The sequence below is a fragment of the Epinephelus fuscoguttatus genome, linkage group LG21, assembly GCF_011397635.1.
Source record: "Epinephelus fuscoguttatus linkage group LG21, E.fuscoguttatus.final_Chr_v1".
Taxonomy (NCBI): domain Eukaryota; kingdom Metazoa; phylum Chordata; class Actinopteri; order Perciformes; family Serranidae; genus Epinephelus; species Epinephelus fuscoguttatus.
The window spans coordinates 34039440-34052050 of record NC_064772.1 but is presented as its reverse complement, the minus strand read 5'-3'; the positions used below and the strand labels follow the sequence as shown (position 1 = coordinate 34052050).

At 43.0% G+C, this 12611-nt stretch overlaps 1 protein-coding gene across 1 annotated transcript in view; it reads right to left on the bottom strand.

The window, feature by feature from the left end:
• Window positions 1-12611, bottom strand: part of kcnh2b (potassium voltage-gated channel, subfamily H (eag-related), member 2b) — a 409664-nt gene that overhangs the window by 45093 nt on the left and 351960 nt on the right. The window lies entirely within an intron of this gene.

Genomic DNA, 12611 nt, shown 5'->3' with positions numbered 1-12611 from the left:
TGAAAGCAAGGGTAGGAAAAACACCGAGCACCAGAACACAAGTGATAAATCCAGAGTTCTGACTGACTTTCACTGCGAGCTGTGCTCACTCAGGGTGGATGTAGACACCAGGAAACAGCTTTAGAATATAATGCAGTCCAACACAACACAGACACAGGGCCCTAGTTAAATGATCTATAGCAACTTTCCAACTGGTGGGTCCCGAGTCCATTGTGAATGGACCACAAGCGAAAAAACACATCTTATTTTTAAGTACAGCAAATTTCTGGCACAGAGCTTTTATTCTGAAGTGCCATTTCCTGCTGTAGAGTGAGTGAACAATGGACAGACACTTAAACTAGCTAATTGTATGTATTAAACAGTGGTTTGACCAGTTGGGAACCACTGACCTTTACTGCATGGTTCAAAGCAGTGGCCCCAGATTGGTGCATCCACAAGGTCCAGATTTCTCGTTAGTCGTTCCTTCAAGGTCCATTCAGTTTAATATATTCAGCATCATTCTTGCATTTGGCCATGCCATCGAGCTTTGTTGTCTCTCTTAAGTAGATGTCAGTTAGTTACTCACTCTACATCAGGAAACAGCACTTCAAAATGAAAGCTCTGTGCGGGAAATTCGAGCCCGGTCTTACTCAAAAGTCATCGAAATCTGGTGCTTGTGCAGTGACTTGCAGCGTCAGAAACCAAAGAAAAAGGGCATTCTTTAACATCAGCATGATACGCAGCCGGCGGCATCAGGGGGAAACACAGCGGGACAAGGATAAAAGTTAAGGCAGCGAAAGTCTGTACGAGGGGTGGTGTATGGGTCCAACAAACATCAGCTTTCACCTGAAAGAGCGGTGTTTGCGTCTCGTGAGATTCTAAAGCCAAACCCTGTTCTTTTTCCTAACCTAACCAACATCAATTTGTGGTGTTGTACCGACGTAGAGCGTTTATTTTAAAAGAGACTGTATGCAAACGTTAAATCTCCTGTGAAAATGGAAGTTTATCTTAAAGGAAGAGATTTTGACACAGTGTCCCAGAAGGTCAACAACCAACGCACCCAGGGTACCTTGCATGTCGTATGTTGATGTGGAACGTCCACGACCAAAACGTCAATATGTGATGAGGTCAGAGTGAGAATGTATTGGTTTTTTAAAAACTTGACATGTCTGCGAGTCACTTGCAGTCTATTCAGAATGGACCCACGAACCACTTTTGGACCACAACCTACCATTCGGGAACCATTGGTTTAAAGCGCATGGTGACAACTACACCTATGGAGAAGCCACTGGGAGCAAATTGGGGTTCAGCATCTTGCTCAAGGATACTACGACATGCAGACTGGAGGGGCCAGGGAATGGACGACCTGCTCGACCTCCTGAGCCCCAGCCGCCCCGTGTGTCCAGATCCACTTCTGTTCATTAAACGGTGCAAAATACAGGCGCAAAGTGTTGAGCAAGGGGCAAAAAGGTTGTATTTAGTCCCTTAATTAATCATAGGTGTGTTTTGGGTGTAATATGACTCAGCCAGGTGTGTCTGCACCTGGTGCGCTGCTAGTTATATGGTGGATTCGTCAAACTGGTAATTGATGTGTTTTCAGCTGAGAGTAATGCAGTAAGAGCAGCAATGTCTCTGCAGCGAATATTGTGCAGCAGAACTAAAAACTGTAGTTATAAAGTTGACAGAGGAAACAGAACTAAACTTTTAACCTCATGTAAATGTGCACAGCGTCTCTCCTAATGGGGAGTCAGACAGCAGGTCTCCAGTGATGCTCTGCTATGTTCACATTTTACAGAATGTAATTGTTTTCCTCATTAATGATGTATATTTCACATATCCGCAACCCATCTATGGGTCCTTGTGCGCGTAACAAGCAGAGTGTGAGCACCTTGTGAACTCGCCTATGTAGGCACATCTTAAAAAGAGAGAAATACAACATCATTCTAAGTTTAGACCAGGTCTTATGTTGGTCAATGGCGTACTTGCTTTCTGCTACCACACCTCATTTTAAAAACGACACACCCATGGGCGCAAAAGTGGGCGCAAGTCCATTTGCTACTTACACAGCGTGGCTGCTAGCCGTGAAAATGACAACTGTTTCCATCTGAAAGTAGCAATGATGCCGCTTTGTGCACTATAAGCTTTACAAAGATAGCAGGAGAGTTATACATTCTCGTCACATTATTTTTGTACTCCAACACCTTGGATTTAAATCACATAGTGAGCGTGAGGTTTAATTACTGACTTCAAAATTAAATTTGTGTTACACCCACATGAAATCAACAATATAGGTATTATAGCCCCGTAATGCAACCTCTCAGTTACAGGGGACAGAATGGGAATGGAATCGACAATACATTTCAAAACAAATCAGTAATATTTCACATGTGGCAGCAAATCCTTTGTAGTCAATGACTGTCTGATGTCTGTGGCCCACAGCAGACGCTCTTTGTATGCTGGTGATTCACCTCACTTCCTGCTTGTTTTGTTGTTTTTTGCCTTCAGTCTGGTCCTCAGCAGTGAAACTCATTTTCAGCTGGATTAAGTTTAGATGACTGGCTCTGTATGGCCATGAGAAAACTGTTTGGTGGCCGTGTTTTCTCCTTCAACAACTAACACACATGATTAGGCTCAGGAAAAAAGAACAGGGTTTGGCTTTATCATCTTACAGGACATGAACACCGCTCTCCCAGGGTGAAACTCTATGTTTTTTACCGTCTCCATACAGTATCTTTCAAAGTAAATGCACTATGTCAGTGCAACATCACAAATTGACTGCAAATTGATGTTTTTTTTTTACTTCAACAACAAACGCATATCATTAGGTTTCAAAAAAAGAACAGTATTTGGCCTTTCAATTCTTAGGGACACAAACACTACTCTCCCAGGTGAAAGTCGCCATTTGTTGGACCCACCCGCCACACCTCCCGCCTGCCCCACTCGGACTTCCTACAGTACACCTAAACTTTCATTCTTGTCTTGCCGCGTTTCCCCCTGATGCCGCCGGGTGCCATTACACTATAATGGCAACCAGCCAATGTTACTGACGCTACACCTTTTCTCGTTGGTGCCTCACGTCTAGTCAGTGCCCAAGCTTTGGATTTCGACGCCTTCAGAGTGAGACCAGGTTGTAACTTTACTATTTCCTATCTACTAGGGTCAACCATTCCCAGAGTTCTGGTGAAACACCATTAAATCTCTGAGTTGTTTAACACATTGCTATATCGTTGACGTTTGACATCAGTTGATTCCACTCCATTAGACTGAAGACAGAGGTCTTGGATCCACATCTGTCTCCCCTTTACATCCTACCATCTTCGAGACTTATAGTGGCCCTTGTTTTTCCCAATGTGATCGATTGGAACATGCATTAACAGTGCTAATCTTTTGTATTTGTGTAGTGTTGGTAGTTTTTGCCTCTAGTTGCCTGCGCATCTGGACAGTGCATAGATGTGTGAAATCATATGCAAAGAAGCTATGTGGATGTAAATACCTGCAAAGTCCTATCACGCTGCAGATCAGTGCTTTCAAATCCACTACTTGGGTACACAGCCTCTGTCCAGCTGCTTGCTGACAGTCACTCTGTGAGACCATAATCACTAAAAATGCATCAAGAAGTCAGAAATTATTTGTGCAAATGTCTGTTCACATATGTTCTCCACTTGTAAAAGATGTCAGAGTTCTTCAAAATGATCCACCGCATCTATTCTGTGTGACCACATTTCTAAACAACTGCTGTAAGCTTGGAGCAAAAACTCAGCACCGGTGCAGCAGACTAACAGACACATCTGTATGCAGGTAGAGTTGACTTGTGTTTCCCTGAGAGGCTGTGACAACTACAGCTGACCGACAGAGCTCCAACACAATCTCCAGACAGGGGACAGAGTGAAACAATCAAGTAAAAACAAGAATCGAACTCATAAAACAAGAAAGATAAACACGCCAGAAGCTATAAAAGACAAGGTAAAACCATAAACGAGTTGATGATTATACCGAGTCCTGTATTCCCGGTTGGCACCTGTGTGCTCACGATCCTTCCTTCACCTCCTCTCACCTCTGTGTCTTCTTCTCAATTCACTCCATTTAGCTTGCATTAGTCTTTACTCCATTTCATCTTGTTCCTGTTTCTTCCTGCCCTCCCCTTGACCTGCTAAATCTCTCCTCTTTTCTAATTTCTGGTTTTCTTCACTGCGTGGCTCTGTTCTCGGTCCAGCAATCCTCGCTCCACCTTTCCACTTCTTCCTCTTATTCCACACAGCGAGCAGCCGAGTCACTTTTCATTCATCCTGTCACCTATTACCATTCATCCTGCCTCCCGTCTCATCTTCCTTTCTACTCCTGTTTGAATGGCTGGTATTTCATCCCTTTAGACTCTCCTCCCCTTCTATCCTCTTTGACTCTCCGCTGCCCTTTCTCCTTCATGCTTTTAGTCTCCCTTTACTCCACTTTTATTATCACTGTTTCTCCAACCTACTATCCATCTCTTCTTCACCTGCTGTGGCCCAATGGTAGACATTTATAAACCCATGATTAAACCATCCTGAGAGCATCTGGTACACGAGGATCCTATAATCCCTCATTCTCTATGTATTTCCTCCGGAGTTGTTCTTATAGATGAAGTTTGGCAAGATAACATTTGCTTGATTTATTAAAAATGAGCAGGAGATATTACAGTGTACATCCTCTCTGTAATTGAGCCAGCTGTTTCATATCAGAGCCAGCTCTTCGGAATTCTGGCTCCTTCAAAGGATTTATATTCAAGTATTTATGTATTTCTGTATGCCAGTCCCTGCTTGCATTAAATCACTCTTATGCTTGTATTTTGTTCACAGAGATACGAGAATTCGTTGCTTTTCTTAGCAATTATATAAATTATCTGACGAATAAGCACCAGACTTTACCGCTCAGTTGATCATCTCGTCTTTGGGGAACAGAGTTGGTTCGTTGGCTTAAAGCTTAGTCTCTTATGGTCGTCATGCATCCTCAGTAAACTAAATACCTGAGGGGCTGATCAGTGTTAGCAGCTGTGGAAACCCTCCAGAGCTTCTGTGAGCTGCCTCTGAACTGCAGGCAGGACCCCCCCCCCCCCCCCCCCACCATCAGCTGTGTTTACCCCCAATCTGTTTATCATATTTTTAGTTCAACACATTCAGGCTTAAGTTCGCCAGGGTCCAGAACTTTGAGTCTGCCCATGTCACTGAGTTTGACTTGAATTGTGACATGACACAGCTGTTCCTTGGTTAAAATAAAAACAACCAATGGGCACTGCAGGGGTGACTTAATTAGCCAATCAGTGCCATGGGGAAGGACTTATGCCATTGTCAAGTTGTTGAAGACAAATGCTGCTATCAAGGTTGCTCTAAATCGACATCTCTTGTTAATATCGCTTGACATTGTAGTTTGTTTTACCTCCCTCTGCCCCACTCCTAAAATTCCTAAATCCTAAAACTTTAATTTCACAGATAAGAAACAATAAATTGTGAAGACAATAAAGCCTCAACAAAAATAACATTTTAAGTCTTGTGTGTGATTTATCCTGGCTTCCTATGAGCAGAGGAAATCTCTAATAGCAGCTAGGCTAATTTATGCAATGTAAAATGCTATAGGCTTGTGCTAATAACGTTAGCATGTTGTATTTATTTGGAAAACGTGTTTAGTATAAGACAGCTGTTTTGTCAGTGAACCTTATGTTACCTTTGTTAAATGCCGCTGTTGTCCCTGGCTTCATGGGTAGAGGAAAAGTCTGCTAGCTGCTAGGCTAATTCATACAATGTAAAATGCCATAGGCTTGTGCTAATAACGTTAGCACGTTGTATTTGTGGGGAAAAAGTGTCCAGATAAAGACAAGTGTTTGTCTGTGAATGCTGCGAGTTATAGTGAAGCTGATTTGTGTACTTGAGTTTGAAACTGTCTCTATTAAGCCATGTTTAATGTGTGTTTAATGTGTGTTTTGAATCAACTAAACTTTACAGCACTTCACAGAAACCTCCGTTGCCAACTAGTGTTTTGGAGGTGTAACTGCAGAGTGACACAGACACACCACCGCACAAATATAAATGCTCACAACGGTGTAGGCTCTGCACAGAGCTGACACACAAGTATAAGTCCACCTTAAGAGTGGATCCAATGTCAGGCTGAGATGGAAAGGGAGTGTAATAAGTTGATAATACTGTCATATTGTATGTCAGGCAACTTGTACTTATACTGCATGCATACATTAAGGAATCACAATCATCAAGATATAATGAAAAATGTGACTACGACCAGTGGTGATGAGTTTTATACTGTGGGCATCAACTAAAACATTTTATTCCCCACTGCTAGGAACCATTTCCATTTTTATCTCCGTCCCCGTCTGTCGTCAATCATTGAGTAGTTTTATGATTTTTATGGTTTAGTTTTGTCAGGTGTGAATATTTCCAGAGCATTTCCTCTCATTCTGGCTTTGTGGTGCCAAAACCTTCTATTGCTTCAGGCGCTGTGCTTTGTTGTTTCCTGATCAAAGAATCGCCTACTGTACGGCGGCCCTCTGGGGACGGCTCTTGAATTTACATATAAATATTGTGAATGCAGAAGTGAACACATTAGATGCAGGAAAAAGGTCATTGTTTGCTTTTCTGCCCTCTATTCTTTGATATCTGGCATTTTAAGGGCTAGATATCATACATTATCTAGCACATCTCAGATGTCATTAATACAGTTATAAACTCGAGCTCACCAACTATGACAGGCGAAGCTGAACATGGGTAGACTAGCAAATAAACCCACTGTATAGAGCTCAGTTTCAAAGCTAGAGCGCAGATACTGGTATCACATGAAACTAGGCAAGCTAAGGCATCTGTTGGTAATAATCATATCATGCTATCTTGTTGAGAAGGGGTTAAATAACGCTTCAAAATCTGAGTAGGCGAGGGAAGTAAGTGACATTGCCACTCAAAATAGTGTATCTGAATATTTCGGCATACTGGGGTCCCATGAATTAACACATGAATTAACACATGATATACTATGAATTTGGAAATGGTGATACATGAAGAGTACATTCATTTGTTCACTCATGGTTTGATCTGAATTTCTCCAGTCAAAGTTTGATTTAGTTTTCTTTAATTATTCATTGGAGGACTTTTTTTTGTCTTCTTGTTCTATTTTAAGTTAAAAGTAGAAATAGAACTGGTTTCATCTGAAAGATTTTTTTTCTCTGCGTTTTAAAATAACTGACTTGACCTTTTGTCCTTTCTGTCATATTGAGAATATGTATGCAAAACAGAGCATGACCTGGATGGGTCTGTGATGCTGGATTTGGAATTGGTTGTCACGGCAAAAACACACTAAGCTGCAGTGAGGTGTGGCTCGCTGCAATGATTACATTTTTCTGTAGCTGGGAGACGTGTTCATGTGTTTCAGACAGCTAGAAATTCTTTGTAACGTAGGTCAGGAGTTACAGGACTCTAAAGGGCGTTTACTGGTTGGCTGTGACTATTACCTTGCTGCAATTCGCCACTTAAAGTCAAACTATGCCCAACTTTTAGTCTGGCCGCACTTATCCATTGAATCATCAGAGAAGCCACTGCAGCTTTTCAAAGCCACTGCAGGACAGCTCGCTACAGGATGCACTTCGCTGCTGTGGTGGCGAAAAGGCCAAGAAATACTTGACCCTTAAGATCAAATTAGAAGCAAACCATGTTTACTAAAACTGAGCAACCCTGAATGGTCTCACTCTGGGGAGAAGTCTTAAAGCAGAGTGACCTGGCAAACATTGTGATGGAGAAACATTGTGATGGGGAAACATTGTGATGGGGAAATAGATGTCGTTGGCAGAACAAAGTGTAGAACAATGCAGAGTAAGATAAAGAAAAGCGAGAGTATTAAAAAAACAGCAGGAAATCACACCTTCACACACACACACACACACACACATACACACACATGGAAAGTTAGGTAGATGTTTATCTGAGAGGGAGTATAAGAATGTTCGGTGAACTGCTCTATGGGGCTGTCTCATTGTTGCAGTATGTGAAGTTGTAAGCCGTGTTGTCAATCGACCCCAAGTCATACGAGTCGTTTTTCAATACCGCCACCTGGTGTGTTTTTTGTGTTAGAGACTCCTCTGATTATTTGAAATCGTCTGTGTTGGTTTCAGAGCTAAGGGTCGGTGGTGGCGCTGCTGGATTGGGTGGAGATGAGGTGCACAATTTGGAAAATTTTGTCCCCCTGTCAATAATCCTTAATGGCTGGCCTGTTAAGTGTGAGCCTCAAACGCTACTTGCAAACACGTGTGCAGACACACCCACACCCCCCTTCAGCTCAGCAGAGAGCCCCCTCTCAGCTGTGCTCTCCCTCCTGGAGTATCTTGTGGGCTTTTTGTAGCCATCTGTGTGAAACCCAAAAACATCGCCATGAGGACTGTTGAAAGTGCAGATGTCAAGATACATTTAAGAGCAGATATGGCAGAGCTGTCTCTGAGGACAGCACTTGAGGGGGAAGACTTGGGGCAACAGGGGGGCGGTTTCCAGAGCTGACCGCCTGTGCTACGAAGACGATATGTTTTTCTCGCTTCACCCACAGCAAGCTGTTTTATTTTCCTGGCGTTAGTCTGCAGAGTGGAATCCCCAGTCCAGCAGACAGCAGCGTCATCAGCAAATTCTGCATCATCTTTGCTGGGGTTTGACATTTATCCCTGAAACTGAGGGGATTTGCTTGGACTGCATCTGACACGCTGGGTGTAGGTCAGGTTGAGTGTGCTGAACTTCTCATTTAATGGCTTGGCTTAAAACTATTGAAAAATTAATTAAATCAGACATTTAGTGGCCATTTTGAGTCTTGGATGGTTTACATGCAGAGAGAACTGTATTCAAATTGAGCCAGTGCTCAGCCTGCCTATTAGATTGCTGCAGTGTCAGTTCTACTTTATGTAACACTGTATGGTCTGGACTGACAGGAGAGCAGATAAGAGGACAAGAGAAGATGACTTGTGACAAGATATAAATCAAATTTAAACTCAAAATGTCAGTTACATGCTATGCACCTGCTTAACCATCAAACCTATCATATTCTCTTTGCTTCCTGACACTTTTGCAGTGGGATGATAGCAGAATACCATTTCAGAGGTCTATTCTCATTACCGTCAACATTATTATTATCATTTTGTTTACACACACAAGTGATGACAAGGACAAGATGATACATTTGTTTCCAAAGGCATAAATCCTTAATTTAACACAACACTGTGAGCACCAAAGATTTTCCAAAGTTCAATTAAGCTGAAGTGGCCAAAAAGTAAACACTATACAGAAGGAAATTAAAAGGAGGATGGAAAGATTGAGAGATAAAAAGGAAGGAGGAAGGACGTGGCACATAAAGAAGTGTTTCACAAAGACCTTTCACATCATCTGACGAGATTTCTTCCTAAAAACCTTCTTGGTGGAACTGATGGAAGATAAGTAAAGAATCTGTTTAAGAGAATAAGTGCCAAAATTACAAAGAAGCACGAAGAAGGACAAGGTTAAAGGACTGATTGAATCTGAAGTTGAGGACTCTGAAGGTGATGAGTCACCTTTTTACAGGCAACAAAGTTTAAAACACACACACACACACACACACACACACACACACACACACACACACACACACACCTACAACTGGGAGGTGTTTAGTACAGCTGCAGTCCTATAAAAGGTGATGACTGAACAGCCAAAGCCACTTCCATCATTAATCTTCAATCAAATCTTTTATCGGTGCAGAAGACTGAGCCACAGGCTGAGGCGCACAGCTGCAGAGGTAACACAACAAAGTTTTGCACACAAAGTTAAAAAATCAAAAGGTAAATGAAGCCAGAAAGTCAAAGTGCACCTGAACAACCCGCTTTCTGTATCTTTTGCACTTTAAAGAAACTGTTTCTGATCTCTTGAGAGAGAATTTGCAACAGAAGTAGAGGAGGTTCACTTTGTGATACGTGCCAGAAAGTAGGGATACTGTACACCTTAACGAATGATGAACATCCAGAGCATCCAGGTAACGTGTAAATTAGTCGGCAGAAGTAAATTATGGCACTATATGTTTCTGCAAACCACAAAAACACTTGCATGTTTCACATTTTTTTATATATATATCAACTTTTTAAAGCGACAGAATATAAGCTGACTCTGTCATCTCGAGGAGGAAGGGAAGGTGGATGGCAAGACACCTGCCAAGCTGCAGACCAACAAACAACTAAGCTGCTTGTGATTCAGTGAGTCACTGCTGTGTTTCCTGCGGCTTTTTAGCCTCCGAACGTGGGCGTTTTGTAGCCACTTGTCACTGTCTTTCCAGCTGCTTTTTTAGCCACCTGTTGCTGTTTTTGCAGTGGCTTTTTAGGCACAAAAAGCAGTTGTTTTTTGTCGAGACATTGCTGCTTTTCCTTCCCGAATGGTGGCATTGAAAGCAGTTATTTTTACTGAGACATCACTGCTTTTCCTGCCAGGATAGTGGCACGGGAAGCGGCTGGTTTTTGCCAAGATATAGCTGCATTACCTGCCAGGATTGTGCCTCCAAACTGGGTATATTGAGCCAGAACATGTTCTTTTCCTCACCATAAGCAGGTGTATTTTGTGTGTTAACCTCACCAAACGTCAACCACAACATTGTTGAAACATATCATCTATATTATAAAGTGTAAATGTAACATATCCATGGTTTGAAGAAACACACGATACAAACATCTTCTCTACCAACTGGTGCAAGTTGCATCTACTGTAGCTTAGAAGAACTTCCTTTGGTTGTTTCTGATCAAAAAAGGTACCAGACAGAATTCATATTTGTCAGCCTCCTCAGATCTAAACGGCCCAACAGCACCTTTCAGTTCGGCTCTCTGTAGTTACACTCTGGCTTTTATTAAACTTGACACAATGCCTGTTAAAAACTTTGTGCGGGTCTCAGAGGGACACAAAAAAAAAGACATGGCATGAGGTTAACGGCAGCTGAAGGCAGTCAGGCAGTACACACCATCCATCTGCTTGGGAGGGGTGTTGATGGATTTTGGGAGGTTTCCATTTCTCACATTGTGTTAGATTCATTTGGCAGGGACGCTCATGTAGATGGGTGTAAACAATTACAGTCCAAGCATGCAGACAAATGGATACAGAAACTGAAGTCAAGAGAAAAAACACTCCTCTGAGCTCAGTTATGGTGATATTTATAGCCAGACATTCAGTACCGTCTTTTCACATGGCTCTTTGTTCCAATTTGCAGTGAAGGAGTTGGACCGAGGAGATTTTCAATCAACTGTATCTCAACAGCTCAAAGCATCATGGGAGTGAGTGTCATATGAGAAGCCCTCTTCCCTTCCTGTGGTGCTGTGTCAGCCACAGGAGAGTTGGTCTAGTTAGAAAGCGGTAGATGTTTTGAAGTGTGAAGCACAATGTCCATTTGTATTTTTCATCCTGCTTGGTAAACTGGATGCTGAATACTTTCAATAAGGGATCAATGGCTCCTAGTCAACACACAAAAACCTTTCTGTGTGATAAATTGGTGGCTTTTAAAGGCTCGATATAGCACTGGCACTTTGGCAGTGACTTGCTGCATCAGACACCCACGATAAAAGCGGCGTCCGGCGGCATAAGGGGGAAACGCCGGGTCAAAGTATTCCAGATGTCCCTCTCCACACACTTTCCAGCTCCTCCTGGGGCACCGCGAAGCGTTCCCAGGCCAGACGAGATATATAATCCCTCCAGCGTGTTCTGGGTCTGCCCCGGGGCCTCCTACCAGTGGGACGTGCCTAGAACACCTCTAATAGGAGGTACACAGGAGGATCCTGATCAGATGCCCGAACCACCACAACTGACTCCTTTCGAGGAGCAGCGGCTCTATTCTGAGCTCCTTCCGGATGTCCGAGCTCCTCACCCTATCTCTAAGGCTGAGCCCAGCCACCCTTCGAAGGGAAACTCATTTTGGCCACTTGTATCTGCGGGACCAGACTAAGAAGACCTTGATGAAATGGCACATTTGGAAAAAGAGTACCTCTCCCAGAATGTCGACACTGGAGCCCCCTCCTTGAGCCAGACATGGGGGGGCGCCTCTTGTGGCTGGGGTCAGTCCTAACGAATGACATGGAGCAGCCGCCCCATGTGCCCACCACCCGCAGGGACTGGCAGGGGCTGAGTGCATCGACTGCATTGTGTGCTGGGTGGCAGGCAGGGTTGGGACCCAGGCGTGTTGACCCCTGGTGTCGCAGATTATGTCTTGATATAGAAATGTGAATAAACAGGAACTTAAGGAATTTAAATCCCAATTCTTGACCTTATGATCTCCTGTAAACTTGTGCGTCACTGCGTTGTGTTCAGGTTCTCTACATTCCTTCCATTTGTTACTACTGTTGAAGTATATTTGTTAATATTTATGAAAGATAATGGTCATGTTAGATTTTGTCTTTGTCCTTTTTTTGGCTTGATAATGCCATATATTTGTAAAATCCACCTTGTGCCTACCGGCTCTGTCCCTCACACATATCGATTTATCATTAGGCCCCAATCATAGTGATGGCCAAATGAAGCCTCATGAAGCGTTTTCGTTATTTTCTGAGCCCACTAGATGGCGCTTTTTGTTCAACAAAAGGTTGGAAGCTTCACTGAAGTGCCATTCTTTGAGCCTCTCTCTTT